A 13,863-nucleotide genomic window follows, 5' to 3' on the forward strand; every position below is an offset into this window, starting at 1 on the left:
TGTTCCCAACCACTATAATAATACCTCAATTCAATTAGTACCTAACAACAAAATTTTCACAAAATACACTAAGAAGAAGAAGAAAATTACATACATTGGATCTAGGAGTTTGTTTATCCCCTACAATTGACAAGACCATCCAATTATCTGAGGTGGTTGATTGTGGTTGAGATGAAGTGTGGCTGTTCCTTCTTCTCCTTCATCTTCACCCTGAAATGAATAAAAGCAAACAAGCTTAAGACTTTATATATTGCTGAAATGAATAAAAGCAAAAAAGAAAATTACTACATTGGTGGTTCCATTTCGTTTGGGGTTCCTGACGGGACTCCTAATTCCCTGAGTTGAGTCAGAAAGCTGCACCTTCAATCTACATTGCAGTACACGTTCAAGTTTAACACATTAATTAATTGAAGCAAACTTGAAAAGAAAGAGGGGTTTTGGTGCGACGACGAGAGAAACCGAACATTTCGATAAAGGATTTGTTTCTTCTGATGAGGCAAGTGGCAATCAGCAAGTGAAGAAGGAAAACAAGAGAAAACGATTGCTGGTTGTTAAGGGTTATGGTGGATGAACAACATTCTTTAATTTAATGAATGAGTATTAATTGATAAAGCAAGTGGCATGGTGAGAAGAGTGAGTGAGACAAAAACTCATAGCAGTGAGGTCACTCTTTTCTTCCGCATATTATGGATTCTCTTCTCTTCTCTTTACTTCACTTCCTAATCAGTAATAATTGAATAATAATCATGTGGGACACAAAAACAAATGCACCAATAAACAATCAAATACCTCCTTATAATGTTAATTCGTTCCTCATTCTGGCGTCAACCTGCAGATTGTTGTGCATGTAAAAACAAGAAAATGATCAAAACATAAATGTAAAATGTAATCACCAATTACCACGTATAAATTCTTCAACTCTTGAACATTTTAGATAGCCAAAGAAGTCGAGAATCACCAACTACCACATACACTCCTACAAAATATTGAAGAAAATGAAATATGCTCTACAAGACTAAACTAAGAAACAGAAAGATTCAAAATATTGAACATAGAGGTGACCCAACCTATAATTAAAAAACGCAAACATTTTCAGAAGTTTAGTGTAATAGAAGTTTAGTGTAGTAGAATCCTGGTGTAAAAGTTTACTGTAATAGAATTACAATAATAATAATACTCTTCCATAGTTTTCAACTTATCTTATCAAAGCCTTATAATAAGTTAAATAAGAAAGCTGGGAATCGAGTCCCAGCATATATATTGGAATAGTATCAATAATAATAATAATAATTTTAGTTTCTTACTTCATAAACTCATATAATCTTTTTCTTTAGAATTCTATATTATCCAAAGTTGCAATCACAATTCAGTGCGCTCAATCATAACATTAGAAAACTCTTTGAGGGTTCGGACATCAAACATTTTAGACAGTATTTAAAAGAATTTATTCACGTGAAAATGAAAATAGCTAAGATTTAGATAAATATTATACTAAACTATTTAATCAAAAATACAATATGATCAAACAGTTTAATTTTCAGCAAAAAAAAAAAAAAAAAAAACAATGATGATGATGATGCATTGGAAATGACTAAGACTAGAAATAGATATTGAGATTTTAGTAAACTAATTCTGGATGGATTAGTTGAACCTTAGATTTGAACTTTGGTTAAGTTAGAGATTAGAATTGTTTAGTGGGTCCATGTTTCTTTATATAGTCTCTATTTGAAACTATTATCTTATTGGGAACCTTCGAGTTCTCATTCGTCATAAATTTTCTGTTTTTTAGATGTAGGGTGTGACACACTTCGTTGAGAGTGTGGGATTCTATTTGGTGAAGCGAAAAAGACTCTTTTAAACTTTATTTTGATCTATTTAGAATTTTTTCCGCATTTGAGATCTTCATTGTATATTTCCTCTTAGAGATTTTTCTTTGGAAAAACAGGATTTTTATTTTGTATATTTTTCTGGTTTTGTAATATTCTCGTCGGCCTTTTCTTCGCGGATCGAGACTAGTGACTTTTATGTATCTTATTCCGAAACTTATGTGTGTGTGTGTATATATATATATATATATATATATATATATATATATATATATATGTTTGCTTCTGTATATGACATTTCTTACGTTATCATTTTGTGTGTGAATGTCGGTGCTCGATTTTGTTTATTGATGGTTTTCAGTGGCTAAGAGAAGGGGGGGTTGAATCTTAGCCCATTTTTTCGCTTGATAACACTTGCTGGTCTTTGAAACAACTTCTGGAGACTTTGTGCCTTTTTGTCTCATAACCAGCCACGAGACTTTTTCTTTTGTCTCGTACCCAGCCACAAGACTTTTCTTTTTGTCTCGTCGATCAGCACGAGATATTTTTCAGTTTTATCTTCTGTGCAGCAGAAACAGAAATGGAGTAGAAGAGAGAGAAAATTACACCCAGATATATCCTGGTTCAGCTGCTAAGTGCAGTGCAGCCTACATCCAGTCTCCATCACAACAATAATGAAATTTCACTATAATCATCTTTGATTAAAAACACCAATTCTCCCTAGGAACTACCCTTCCTATCCGGGACAAGTCCAGAATCTAAACCCAATCCTGAACTTGACTTGGTTACTACCAAGCTTTCACTGCTAAGTGCTAACCCAACTTGCAAGGGGATTCCCACAGAATCATGAAACACAACACAGATGTACAAAGGACCTCTAAGGACATCTATGGCTTTTTCTTTTAATTTTGCACTCTCTGCCTTTTTCCGCTCTATGACTTTTTCATTACAAACCTCACTGTTTGTCTTTTTTCATGAGACTCAAGACAGAAAAAATTAAACAGAAAAATTACAAAACAGAATACATTGAAGGAGAAGAAATTCTGTTAGCTTAGGTAGCTCTGAGAATCCTGTACTTTGCACTCTCATTCATTTCTCCTTAAATCAAACCTTGACTGTTCATCCTTATTTATAGGGAGAAGCCTCCAAGGTTGAAACCAAACAAACCAAGCTAATATTCTTCTTCTTCAAAACAGAACCGGTTCGGCCAGAGAGAGAGAAGAGATAACCCATGCAAAACCTAACATGCAATTACCTCTAGTCCTTCCTTGGTCACCAATCTTCATCAATCCGAGCCCTCCATCCTTGCCTTGCTCTCCAAGATGGATTCCTGGTCCTTGATGCTTCATGATGATGACAACTTCATCTGCTCCAATCTCTGCCTTTTCCATCACGTAGCCACTGTAGCTACCTCCTGTGGTGGTTAAGCAGAATCAGAGACAAGCCATCCCTCCAAGAATCTTCTTCTCTGATCGAGATCTTCTTTTCTATTTTTGGGTATGGAGAAGCCAAGATCTCTTCACCAAATCTTACCACAAGTGTTGAGAATCTTAGCCACAGCATACTTTTAGTTTTCTTTTTCTTGCCATCATTGTGATGGTCTTGTTGCTTGCACTTTCTTCTTTTCGGTGGCTCAATGTTTCTTCCATAGCTTGCTGTGTAATGACCGAGAACAAGAAGAAAGGTAAGAAAGAGAGGAGAGAGAAATTTGAACACTAACTAATGGATTTTGATGAAGTAAATTAAATTTCTACTTCCCTTGCATTAGGTAGCGTACAGCATGATGATGTCCATCAAATCAAGGACCAATTCTCTCTCATGTTTCCAATGCATGTATTAACTTTACTTTAATGAAATTTGAATTCCATATTATGAAAGAATGAGATCCGTTGGAAGCAATAAAATTTTGCTTTCTTAGCTTAATGGTTTTGGACCAGCAAGCTTGCCTTCAAGCAATTTAATTTTGGGCTTAGTTTAACATGGTTCTGCCCCAATTAATCACAAATTGCTTCAACCACTTAATATACCATACTTTGAACAAAGCTAGATACTTAAAAGCACATTGGGCTTGCAGTAATAAATCAAACTGGCCCAATAAAATAATTCAGCCAACATAATCATATTTAACATCAAGGCTGAAGGTGAGATGCATATATGGGCTTGCAACAGTTTTCCTTTATTTTTGGCCCAATTAAAATATGCATAAACAAAATAATCAATTAATACATATGAATAAAAAACAAATTGATATTTTTGTAATTTAATTAAATTAATAATATTTGTTTATCATCAAATTAAATTTAGAGTTTTCCAAACTTATCAATCTCCCCCTTGATGACAAACATTATTAAAATTAAAATGAAAAGAGACTAGAGTTTAGAATATTGAGTACTCCCTTTGAAGATTAGTATTCCTTCCCTTTTCCAATTGTCACAAGGCTCCCCCTTAATGTATGCTATTTTACCAAGGGAAGCTTTATACCTGTAACTTTAGAAATCAAGCTTAGGCAACTATGTTATTCAACATATTAATTTTGAGATGTTGAATGCTTGATTTATGAGCAGAATTGGATGACAAACAAAAACTCTTTTGTTATCATAAAAGTGATTTTTCTGCTCAAGCACATACAAAACAATTAGGTACAAACAAAAATTAATGTTTCTTGAAGCTGCTTTTCAAGCTATTTTAAAAATATTTTCCACTTAATAAATCAGAGCAAATTAATCATAGCATGAAAAATATATCTAATCAAGTATGATCATCTCAAATCATATCAACTATCAAACTTCATGTTTATATCACAGCTTAAAGGAACTGCCAAAAAATAAATCCAAAACAGCAAATATTTTATCAAGGTAAGTCAAATGCATCACAAACCCGGCAAACAAACATTTTACCAAGATAAATAAAATAAATTACAAGCATCAAGCAACAGCACTTAAGATAGAACGGATGCCTTATCAAACATATCATCACAACATGATATTGAAACTTGAAACAAGCAAGATCATGAATCCTCAAAAGGATTTCATCCCTTGTTTTGTTAATTGAACATATCATCACAACATGATATTGAAACTTGAAACAAGGAAGATCATGAATCCTCAAAAGGATTTCATCTCCTGTTTTGTTAATTTCAATTTTCAGCATTTCTCCCCCTTTTGGCATCAAGGGGCACCTGCAAAAGATGACATAAAAAAACAGAATATCCAAAATATATCCAAAATGTCAGGAGTGTTTCATAGTGTCATATGTCTATAGTACCAAAATAAACTACTACAGTTTTCAGATTGAGCCATCATAAGCCAAATATCAATAAACAGAAAAGAAACAGAGATTAATCATCAGATAAGTAGAATTCAGATTCCTCAGCCTCCACTTCACTAGCAGCACCCAACTCCTCCTCAAGGCTCTGCAACATGAGTCCTACCCGATCTTTGCACCTCATCCACGCCCTCTCATTTTCATAGGCTTGCTTACGAGCTGCCTTATGGGATTGTACCATCAGCTCCGACATGTTGGAGAATTCAGTGAGAATTTCTTTGATGGATTCAGTGGTTTTGGAAAACTCAGGCCGACTTTCAAACTCATTATCCGAGGCTGCTGATTTCTTCCCCTTGGTTCCCTTCGTAGCTCCTCCTCCTTTGATCATAGATACCTTATTTTCTACAGCTTCATTTAGGAGATTAATTTTAAAAAATTCAAAGATACTTGTTAAAAATATGCCATAAGGCAGATTCGCCTTTTTGGTGCTCTTAACTGATTTCGACATGTGTCTGATCATAAGGTAACTAAATGATATAGGAGTAGATGTAACAAGAGTAAATAGTATGAGAGAGTCAGAAAATGTTACTCTATTATGGGAGCCACTTTGAGGGGTCAGGATGTGGGTGATGATCCTGTGAAGCAGGGAGTTGGTAGGACCGAGTGCTTTGTGGGTAGGAATAGTGCCGTCCAAGCCAGATAGATTTTCACAAATATGTTGCAAGACGATTTTGTACGTGACCCCGACTTGGGAGTCCCACTTCTCAGTCATATAAGCTCTTGGCCCTTCCTCTTTATAGCCGAGAGCAGTCCTAATAGTCTTAGAGTTTAATGTTATGAAAACCTTCTTGACATAGGAGTGGATAGTGCCATCTATCAATCGCATGTTGGCATAAAACTCACGGACTAAACCGGGGTAGACCGGTTTCTAGATGTGGAGCAGTGGTGTCCAGTGAAGAAGTTCAAACAGAGAAGAGATTGATCCCTTTGTTGGTGAGTGAGTCAAGATTGACGAGATAGGTGGAACAAAGGTGGCATTTTTCCAATACCTCTTTGTGAAATTCATAGGAGGCACAAGAGTTGAACTTTGCCGGATCAAAATGTGAATGTAATCGGTTGAACTTGTTTTTGAAATCTAATGACTCCAAGTTTGCTGGCTCCTTGGTGTCATGCAAGGCGAACCCCTTTGTCTTCTGGGTACTCCGTCCGGGTGTGGTCCTCTTTGGTGGTGATTGCGGTGGTGATGGAATGGGTGAAGTGTGTGATTCTTCTTCTTCCGCTACGGAAACCTTCTCCTTCTTTTTCCTTGAAGATGTCTTCGTGGCTATTACTTTCCTCCTCATGGTGTCTGTGTGTTTGGATGGTGGTGAGGGAGAAGACGAAGAGGTAGAATGGATATGTATGTGGGTGTGAGTTTGAGGTGTGGAAGGTTTTTTAGAGAAGAGGATTCTTTCACTTTTTCTAGGGGCAGTTTTCTTTTTCATGATAAAGAAAATGGAGAAGTGGAATATGAAGAGATGAAGAGAACCGAATTGAGTGAGGGAGAAGGGAGGTTAGGGGCACATTAAATGTGGAGTGGAGAGAGAATTGAAGGGAGTTTAAATGACCATTAGTGGGCGGTTATTAACCAAGAGAGTTTCCTTTTATTTGAAATAAACTGAAAAGTGGTTTCTGGTGCGCAGAAATCGTGACGGTTCCATTCCTTGGTAACGGCGCTAAAAACTCAATACGCACGTTCATGATCTTAGTTCTTTGTCACAACTTCGCACAACTAACCAGCAAGTGCACTGGGTCGTCCAAGTAATAAACCTTACGTGAGTAAGGGTCGATCCCACGGAGATTGTCGGCTTGAAGCAAGCTATGGTCACCTTGTAAATCTCAGTCAGGCGGATTCAATTGATTATAGAGATTTAATAATTAAAAAGATAAATAAAACGTAAAATAAAGATAGTGATACTTATGTAATTCATTGGTGAGAATTTCAGATAAGCGTATAGAGATGCGTTCGTTCCTCCTGAATCTCTGCTTTCCTATTGTCTTCATCCAATCATTCATACTCCTCTCTATGGCAAGCTGTATGTTAGGTATCACCATTGTCAATGGCTACATCCTGTCCTCTCAGTAAAAATGGTCCAATGCGCTGTCACTGCATGGCTAATCATCTGTCGGTTCTCGATCATGCTGGAATAGGATCCATTGATCCTTTTGCGTCTGTCACTACGCCCAGCACTCGTGAGTTTGAAGCTCGTTGCAGCCATCCCTTCCCAGATCCTACTCGGAATACCACAGACAAGGTTTAGACTTTCCGGATCTCAAGAATGGCCGTCCATGGATTCTAACTTATACCACGAGGACTCTCATTAAGGAATCCCAGAGATACTCATTCAATCTAAGGTAGCACGGAAGTGGTTGTCAGGCACGCGTTCATAGGTTGGGAATGATGATGACTGTCACGATCATCACATTCATATTGAAGTGCGAATGAATATCTTAGAATCGGAATAAGCTTGAATTGAATAGAAAAAACAATAGTACTTTGTATTAATTCATGAGGAACAGCAGAGCTCCACACCTTAATCTATGGTGTGTAAAAACTCTACCGTTGAAAATACATAAGTGATGAAGGTCCAGGCATGGCCGAATGGCCAGCCCCCAAACGTGATCTAAAGATGAAACTAAAGATGTTCCAAAAAAGATCTCTAAATACAATAGTAAAAAGTCCTATTTATGCTAAACTAGTTACTAGGGTTTACAGAAATGAGTAAATGATGCAGAAATCCACTTCTGGGGCCCACTTGGTGTGTGCTTGGGCTGAGCATTGAGCTTTACACGTGTAGAGGCTTCTCTTGGAGTTGAACGCCAGTTTGTAGCCTATTTCTGGCGTTTAACTCCACTTTGCAACCTGTTTCTGGCGTTTAACTCCAGAATGCAGCATGCAACTGGCGTTGAAAGCCAGTTTGCGTCGTCTAAACTCAGGCAAAGTATGGACTATTATATATTGCTAGAAAGCCCTGGATTTCTACTTTCCAACGCAATTGAGAGCGCACCATTTGGAGTTCTGTAGCTCCAGAAAATCCACTTTGAGTGCAGGGAGTTCAGAATCCAACAGCATCTGCAGTCCTTCTTCAACCTCTGAATCTGATTTTTGCTCAAGTCTCTCAATTTCAGCCAGAAAATACCTGAAATCACAAAAAAACACACAAACTCATAGTAATGTCCAGAAATGTGATTTTTATTTAAAAACTAATAAAAATATACTAAAAACTAACTAAATTATACTGAAAACTATGTAAAAATAATGCCAAAAAGCGTATAAATTATCCGCTCATCACAACACCAAACTTAAATTGTTGCTTGTCCCCAAGAAATTGAAATTCAAATACGATAAAAAGAAGAAAATATACTATAGATTCCAAAATATCAATGAAACTTAGCTCCAATCAGATGAGCGGGACTTGTAGCTTTTTGCCTCTTGAATAGTTTTGGCATCTCACTTTATCCATTGAAGTTCAGAATGATTGGCATCTATAGGAACTCAGAGTTCAGATAGTGTTATTGATTCTCCTAGTTCAGTATGTTGATTCTTGAACACAGCTACTTTATGAGTCTTGGCCGTGGCCCTAAGCACTTTGTTTTCCAGTATTACCACCGGATACATAAATGCCACAGACACATAACTGGGTGAACCTTTTCAGATTGTGACTCAGCTTTGCTAAAGTCCCCAATTAGAGGTGTCCAGGGTTCTTAAGCACACTCTTTTTTTGCTTTGGACCTTGACTTTAACCGCTCAGTCTCAAGTTTTCACTTGACACCTTCACGCCACAAGCACATGGTTAGGGACAGCTTGGTTTAGCCGCTTAGGCCAGGATTTTATTCCTTTAGGCCCTCCTATCTACTAATGCTCAAAGCCTTGGATCCTTTTTATTTACCCTTGCCTTTTGGTTTTAAGGGCTATTGGCTTTTTGCTCTTGCCTTTTGGTTTAAAGAGCTTTTGGCTTTTTCTGCTTGCTTTTTCTTTTTCTATTTTTTTTCGCCATTTTTTTTCTCTCCTTTTTTTTGCAAGCTTTTGTATTCACTGCTTTTTCTTGCTTCAAGAATCATTTTTATAATTTTTCAGATTATCAAATAACATTTCTCCTTTTTCCTTATTCTTCAAGAGCCAACATATTTAACATTCATAAACATCAAATTCAAAAGACACATGCACTGTTCAAGCATTCATTCAGAAAATAAAAAGTATTGTCACCACATCAAAATAATTAAACTAGTTTCAAGGATGAATTCGAAACCCTGTACTTCTTGTTCTTTTGTAATTAAAACATTTTTCATTTAAGAGAGGTGATGGAGTCATAGGACATTCATAGCTTTAAGACATAGACACTTAAACACTAATGATCATCTAGTAAAGACACAAAATTAATTAAACATGAAGCATGGAAACCGAAAACAGAAAATAAATAGACAAGGAGATTAAGGAATGAGTCCACCTTAGTGAGGGTGGCGTCTTCCTCTTCTTGAAGGACCAATGGTGCTTTTGAGCTCCTTTATGTCTCTTCCTTGTCTTTGTTGCTCCTCCCTCATAGCTCTTTGATCTTCTATAATTTCATGGAGGATGATGGAATGCTCTTGGTGCTCCACCCTTAGTTGTCCCATATTGGAACTTAATTTTCCTAGGGAGGTGTTGATTTGCTCCCAATAGTTTTGTGGAGGAAAGTGCATCCCCTGAGGCATCTCAGGGATTTCATGGTGAGGAATTTCCTCATACTCTTGTTGAGGTCCATGATCTCTTATTTGCTCCATCATTTTCTTAGTGATGGGCTTGTCCTCTTCAATGAGGATGTCTCCCTCTATGTCAATTCCAACTGAATTGCAGAGGTGGCATATGAGGTGAGGAAAGGCTAACCTTGCCCAAGTAGAGGACTTGTCAGCCACCTTGTAAAGTTCTTGAGGTATAATCTCATGAACTTCCACCTCCTCTCCAATCATGATACTATAGATCATGATGGCCCGGTCTATAGTAACTTCAGACCGGTTACTAGTAGGAATGATTGAGCGTTGAATGAACTCTAGCCATCCCCTAGCCACTGGTTTGAGGTCATGCCTTCTTAATTGAACCGGCTTGCCTCTTGAGTCAATTTTCCATTGAGCTCCTTCCTCACATATGTCTATGAGGACTTGGTCCAACCTTTGATCAAAGTTGACCCTTCTTGTGTAGAGGCGTGCGTTCTCTTCCATCATTGGCAAGTTGAACGCCAGCCTTACATTTTCCGGACTGAAATCTAAGTATTTTTCCCGAACCATGGTGAGCCAATGCTTTGGATTCGGGTTCACACTTTGATCATGGTTCCTAGTGACCCATGCGTTTGCATAGAACTCTTGAACCATTAAGATCCCGACTTGTTGAATGGGGTTGGTGAGAACTTCCCAACCTCTTCTTTGGATCTCAAGTCAGATCTCCGGATACTCATTCTTTTTGAGCTTGAAAGGAACCTCAGGGATCACTTTTTTCTTGGCCACAACTTCATAGAAGTGGTCTTGATAGACCTTTGAGATGAATCTCTCCATCTCCCATGACTCAGAGGTGGAAGCAATTGCCTTCCCTTTCCTTTTTCTAGAGATTTCTCTGGCCTTAGGTGCCATAAATGGTTATGAAAAAACAAAAAGCTATGCTTTTACCACACCAAACTTAAAATGTTTGCTCATCCCCGAGTAACAGAAGAAAGAAAGTAGTAGAAGAAGAAGAGAAATGGAGGAGAGAGAGAGAGGGGTGTATTCGGCCAAGGGGAAGAAGAGAGGGTTGTGTTGTGTGAAAATGAAGAAGGAATAAGGGGTTTATATAGGAGTGTGGGGAGGGTTAGGGGTTCGGCCATTAGGGTTGGGTTTGGGAGGGAAAATAGTTTGAATTTTGAAGGTAGGTGGGGTTTATGGGGAAGAGAGGGTGGATGTGAGTGGTGAAGAGGTGATGGGAAAGAGTGATTGAGGTGATTGGTGAAGGGCATTTGGGAAAGAGAGTTATGAAAAGGTGTGAAGAGGAGAGAAGAAGATGTGGGGATCCTGTGGGGTCAAGGACTTAACATCCCTGCTCCAATTAGGCATGTGAAATGCCCTTGCTGTGCAATCCTGGCGTTTAACGCCAGACTGCTGCCTGTTTCTGGCATTTAACGCCAGACAGATGCTTGTTTCTGGCGTTTAAATGCCAGACTGCTCTCCTCCAGGGTGTGCTATTTTCAATGCTGTTTTTCATTCTGTTTTTGATTTTTCAGTAGTTTTTGTGACTTCACATGATCATCAACCTAATAAAACAGAAAATAAAATAGATATGATTAAATAACATTGGGTTACCTCCCAACAAGCGCTTCATTAATGTCAATAGCTTGACTGTGAGCTCTCATGGAGTCTCACAGATAATCAGAGCAAGGTTGGAACCTCCCAACACCAAACTTAGAGTTTGAATGTGGGGGTTCAACACCAAACTTAGAGTTTGGTTGTGGCCTCCCAACACCAAACTTAGAGTTTGACTGTGGGTGCTTTGGTTGACTCTGCAGTGAGAGAAGCTTTTCATGCTTCCTCTCCATGGTTACAGAAGGAGAACCTTGAGTCTTAAACACAAGGTAGTCCCCATTCAGTTGAAGGACCAACTCTCCTCTGTCCACATCAATCACAGCTCTTGCTGTGGCTAGGAAGGGTCTTCCAAGGATGGTGGATTCATCCTCATCCTTCCCAGTGTCTAGGATTATGAAATCAGCAGAGATGTAAAGGCCTTCAACCTTTACTAACACGTCCTCTACTTGTCCATAAGCCTGTTTTCTTGAGTTGTCTGCCATCTCTAATGAGATTTTGGCAGCTTGCACCTCAAAGAACCCAAGTTTCTCCATTACAGAGAGTGGCATTAAGTTTATTCCTGATCCCAGGTCACACAGAGCCTTCTCAAAGGTCATGGTGCCTATGGTACAGGGTATTAAGAATTTGCCAGGATCCTGTTTCTTTTGAGGTAATTTCTGCCTATCCAATGCATTTAGTTCATTGGTGAGCAAGGGAAATTCATCTTCCCAAGTCTCATTACCAAATAATTTGGCATTCAGCTTCATGATTGCACCAAGGTACTTAGCAACTTACTCTTCAGTAATTTCTTCATCTTCTTCAGAGGAAGAATACTCATCAGAGCTCATGAAGGGCAGAAGGAGGTTCAATGGAATCTCTATGGTCTCTAATTGAGCCTCAGATTCCTTTGGTTCCTCAAAGGGGAACTCCTTATTGGTCACTGGACGTCCCAGGAGGTCTTCCTCACTAGGATTCACGTCCTCCTCTTCCCTTGTAGGTTTGGCCATGATGGTTAAATCAATGGCCTTGCACTCTTTCTTTGGATTTTCTTCTGTATTGCTTGGGAGAGTATTAGGAGGAGTTTCAGTGACTTTTTTACTCAGCTGGCCCACTTGTGCCTCTAAATTTCTAATGGAGGACCTTGTTTCATTCATGAAACTCACAGTGGCCTTAGATAGATCAGAGACTATATTTGCTAAGCTATACGGATTCTGCTCAGAATTTTCTGTCTGTTGCTGAGTGGACGATGGAAAAGGTTTGCTATTGCTAAACCTGTTTCTTCCACCATTATTAAAGCCTTGTTGAGGCTTTTGTTGATCCTTCCATGAGAAATTTGGATGATTTCTCCATGAGGGATTATAGGTGTTTCCATAGGGTTCACCCATGTAATTTACCTCTGCTATTGCAGGGTTCTCAGGATCATAAGCTTCTTCTTCAGAAGATGCCTCTTTAGTACCGTTGGATGATTCCTTCAATCCATTCAGACTCTGAGAGATCATATTGATTTGCTGAGTCAATATTTTATTCTGAGCCAATATGGCATTCAGAGTATTAATTTCAAGAACTTCCTTCCTCTGAGGCGTCCCATTATTCACAAGATTCCTTTCAGAAGTGTACATGAACTGGTTATTTGCAACCATGTCAATGAGTTCTTGAGCTTCTGCAGGAGTTTTCTTTAGGTGAATGGATCCACCTGCAGAATGGTCCAATGACATTTTAGATAATTCAGACAGACCATCATAGAATATATCCAGGATGGTCCATTCTGAAAGCATGTCAGAAGGACATTTTTTGGTCAGTTCCTTGTATCTCTCCCAAGCTTCATAGAGGGATTCACCTTCCTTTTGTCTGAAGGTTTGAATATCCACTCTAAGCTTACTAAGCTTTTGAGGAGGAAAGAACTTGGCTAAGAAAGCCGTGACCAGCTTATTCCAAGAGTTCAGGCTGTCTTTAGGTTGAGAGTCCAACCATATTCTAGCTCTGTCTCTTACAGCAAATGGGAAAAGCATAAGCCTGTAGACTTCGGGATCAACCCCATTGGTCTTAACAGTATCACAGATCTGCAAGAATTCAGTTAAGAACTGAAAGGGATCTTCGGATGGAAGTCCATAAAACTTGCAATTCTGTTGCATCAGAGAAACTAATTGAGGTTTCAGCTCAAAGTTGTTTGCTCCAATGGCAGGGATTGAGATGCTTCTTCCATGTAAATTGGAATTAGGTGCAGTAAAGTCACCAAGCATCTTCCTTGCATTATTATTATTTTCGGCCATGTCTCCTTCTTTTTCAAAAATTTCTGTCAGATTTTCTCCAGAGAGTTGTGCTTTAGCTTCCCTTAGCTTCCTCTTCAAAGTTCTTTCAGGTTCGGGATCAGCTTCAACAAGAATGTTCTTGTCCTTGTTCCTGTTCATATGAAAAAGAAGAGAACAGAAAATATGGAATCCTCTATGTCACA

The 13,863-nt window shown here is 38.4% G+C and overlaps 1 non-coding gene across 1 annotated transcript; it reads left to right on the forward strand.

The window, feature by feature from the left end:
* Positions 1-13,180: 13,180 nt before the first annotated feature.
* On the forward strand, positions 13,181-13,288 carry LOC112788509 (small nucleolar RNA R71). Its single transcript, XR_003195869.1, has one exon. It is a non-coding gene; the product is annotated as a small nucleolar RNA R71 (small nucleolar RNA).
* The last annotated feature ends 575 nt before the right edge of the window (positions 13,289-13,863 follow it).

Source organism: Arachis hypogaea, chromosome 20 (assembly GCF_003086295.3).
Source record: "Arachis hypogaea cultivar Tifrunner chromosome 20, arahy.Tifrunner.gnm2.J5K5, whole genome shotgun sequence".
In the NCBI taxonomy this organism is placed as follows: domain Eukaryota; kingdom Viridiplantae; phylum Streptophyta; class Magnoliopsida; order Fabales; family Fabaceae; genus Arachis; species Arachis hypogaea.